This window comes from Pongo abelii, chromosome 7 (genome assembly GCF_028885655.2).
Source record: "Pongo abelii isolate AG06213 chromosome 7, NHGRI_mPonAbe1-v2.0_pri, whole genome shotgun sequence".
NCBI classification, from domain to species: domain Eukaryota; kingdom Metazoa; phylum Chordata; class Mammalia; order Primates; family Hominidae; genus Pongo; species Pongo abelii.
The window spans coordinates 126,944,247-126,947,903 of NC_071992.2; the positions used below are offsets into that span (position 1 = coordinate 126,944,247).

General features: G+C 36.7%; 1 long non-coding RNA gene across 1 annotated transcript; it reads right to left on the bottom strand.

The window, feature by feature from the left end:
* Window positions 1-671: 671 nt before the first annotated feature.
* On the bottom strand, window positions 672-2,667 carry LOC129047510 (uncharacterized). The gene is made up of 2 exons (XR_008509239.1): window positions 2,408-2,667; window positions 672-1,187 (listed from the first exon to the last, which is right to left on the bottom strand). It is a non-coding gene; the product is annotated as an uncharacterized LOC129047510 (long non-coding RNA).
* Window positions 2,668-3,657: the final 990 nt, after the last annotated feature.

Sequence of the window (3,657 nt, forward strand, 5' to 3'; positions counted from 1 at the left end):
TTTTTTGTATTTTTTAGTAGAGATGAGGTTTTACCATGTTGGCCAAGCTGGTCTCAAACTCCTGAACTCAAGTGATCAGCCCACCTCAGCCTCCCAAAGCGTGCTTGTTTTTTTTTTAAATGACTATATTACTACTTTTAATTTTTCTAAGAAATTGAAATTTCATTGTCTATCCAAGTTATATTTTCTCTTGCCTTGAAACATGCCTTGTAATTTTTTGTTGTTGTTGGAAGTCAGATATGTTATATTTGGAAATAGAAATTATGTATGACAGTTTATGTTTAAGAGGCTGAAAGTTGTTTAGTCTTTACTGTTTGCTGTGCTCACCAATGCATGACTTCAATTTCCTCTACTGTCTTTGTTTTGTCTTTCCTGTTGTCTCTAGGTTTCCCTAGAAATTCTTCATTAAATATAGTCTGAGCCTTGTAGTTCTATCAGATGTAATCTTCTGCTATGACACAGATACTCTGTTGATGTGGTGGTAAGGTGTGTGGGGAGAGGAAGCCTTCAATAATGCCATGATTCAGTCTCAGTCTTTTAGTGGGCCTGTGTCCCTAGGGTGTGATGTTTGTAAGTGCCCCTCAGTCCCTCCCTCCTCCCCCACCACACACACAGACTGACACCATACACACAGAACTAGCTTTCTCAACTAAGACCAGAGAAGGCTGAAATTGAGTGTTTGCCTACCTTTACTTTAGTTAACTTCTTGCAAAGTGGTTTCCTTTGAGGACAGAGAAAAATAATCTTTTAGTATATTTCAAATTAGTTACTTTTTCATGAGCATTCTCCATGACAGTTAGTTTTCCTCCCCTTTTGCTGAAGCATGAGGAGCTTTTTTCATATTTTCACCATGAGAATCTGGATGAGCTCCTGGGGATAAAGCTCACTACAGTGACCCTTAAGGCTGAATCTTCAGGAGTTTTTAACTCTGAAGCTTCTACACACAACGTGACCAACAGTTGATCAGCAACCCTTTAAGTTTTCCTCTTCTTCCTCTTCTAGCATCTTCCGTTCTTGGTGAGCTGTAACTTTCAGTATTTGAAAGTCTCTCTGGTTTTAAGAGCATCAGTCCGTTACGTAACCTTAATTCTCTGATGCACTTAAGAATGCTTTTTGATTTTTAGTTTGTTCAGTTTTTCTTTTTTCTTGAAGGAACGATGACAGTGATGCCTTCTAAGGTCTTCATACTGTAGCAGAAATAGAAATTCCTGAACATATATACGTAAAATAAGGCTTCTGAATCTGAAAATGGTTTAGAGAACTTTCATGTAGTTTAAAAAATTGAAATCTAATCAAAATATGCAACTGAAAATAACTTCAGTGATTAATACTATATTATACACTGTTATGTTAGGAAAGCATAGATTTCATACATAATAGCTTGACTGTAGCAGTTATGTAATAACTTTGAGATAAGAAATGATGTTCAAAATTATAAGACTGCAATTTTTAATTTTCTCTAGCCTAAAATCTATTATCACCACATCAAGCATCGTATAGCAATTTTTTTTTTTTATGGCCCTGTTTTGGATGTGATGAGATGTGAATACAGTTACTATGAACTTGCCAACTATTAGAGAGACTAGAGCCAGTGTCTTACTTCTCTTTCTGGAAAGAGTGTTTACAAACTTAGAATTTGAAAACATATGCACAATGTACATTATACCATAATGTGTGTACCCTGTACAATATGTATAGTATGTTTCAAAGCATTGTTTAGGAGTAAGACAAAATATGTGTTAAGTGCATTCATAAAAATACACAACTTCATGATATTATAATAATCTTATGCTAGGAAAACCAAAATAAATATCTAAATTATATGATAGCCTTAAGGCAAGTGAAAGAGAAAGTGAGGCATTAGAAAGTATAAAGTTTCCATTAAAGGGGAAAAGAAGGTAGAAGATAGCAAAATTTGGGGGTGGGGTTTGGTAGCTTCAGTAGAATAAGAGAAGTAGAAAGGCAAGAAGACTACCTAAGAAAAATTTAATTTTTAATTTGATGTCCAAAAAATGTACAAGTTAATTCCTCTCATCCTGTTGAAATTGTCATCTTTTTTCTCCCAAAAATGTCCATAATTCTTTTGAGATTTATGTTAGTTTATAAGCTAACATTTTGGAACATTTAAAACTTAGATGTACTCATCAGGTTCTCAAACCTCAGGGCTCCAAAGCTAAAAATGCTATTTAATTAAACTAATCAGTTTTGAAAAAATATGATTTTTAATTTGGAGGCTGGTAATTTCTTCAACTGGATTTCGTCACCTGCTCTTAATTGACCAATAATTTTAATATGCTATATGTTTCATAGGCTTATTAGAATTTGAACAAGCCCAATAGATTTTTAGGAAGTTCTATCACTGCAATAAATAGTAATTGTATCAATGCTATCAGTTATCGTTACTCACCGAGTAGTGATATAAATGAGAGGCTCATGTCTATTTAACATTCTTGAAAAATGTAATGTCATTTATCTCACAATCAGGAAATTACAAATGAATAAAAAATCGAATATATATGTATATATACAAAATAATGGAAGTCATATTGTTACATGAATAATCTGGTTTTGATATTAAAAATGTGAGCTTTTATCAGGGATAATGTCAGCTGTTTGGTAGTATTAGAAGCCGCAGACCTCACTGCCCCACAGAGGCACTGACTTAGCAACATATATGTGTCCAAAAAAACTTTAAAAGAACTCCAGAAACCAGTTATGAAGTCATAGTGAAACAGCTCCATTGTCTGAGGAATTACCCGTGGTTCGTTGTCTCATGCTGAGAAAGAATTCAGGACACAGACACACCCGAGGAGTGGGTTTAGGAGTGGAAAGTTTAATAGACAAAGAAGAAGAAGAGAGAGATAAAGCTTCCTCATGCTGAGAAAGTGGGTTGCCCAAGAGAGGGTCTCTGGGTTAGGGGCGGAAGTGATTGGTTTTGTACAGAGGCTTAAGGAGGCAGTAATTGATTTGCATAGGGACCAGGAGATTGGTTTGACCAGGTGTGCCGTTTACATAGCAGAAAAAAGACTGGCCCTCCCATCCTAATTTTTATAATGGAAATGCGGCTTCTACCTGATGGTCACCATGAAACCTGCACACGTGGTTGCACCTGGCCGGTGCCATGATACCTGCACACCTGGCCACAAGAAAAAGGGAGCAGGAACCGCCATATTAAATGTACCTGGCTTCCAGGTAGAGCTGCTGGCATTTAAATAGGAAAACTTCTAGCTTGCATATCTACGCTTTCGGCTTGACTTTTCAGGCTGCTTTCTGTTAGAAAAATGGTTTGGGGGCTGCATTTTATTAAAGGAAAATTCCACCGAGAACTCTTTTACCCTTTCTAGCTGCCTAAATTTAATTCCTTAACAACTCCTGTATTATTCTCCCCTCAGGAGATGTAACCCTAACTGCTTTTAGGGGGTGTTGGATGGCGATTCTTTCTGGCTACTTCCTGCTTAAAAGGGGCATCACGTGAGGGGACAGCAGCTGGGCCTCCTCCTGAGGCTGATCTAAGGGTTCTCAGAAGAATGGCAAGTCCATGTGGGGCTCTGTTCGCAGCACCATTTGGAGTTTGCTTCTAGGTGAAAAGAGACAAATTTTATAAGAAGGTTTAAAATATAGGGCTAGAATATGAGTTTAAGATTACCACTATTAGTG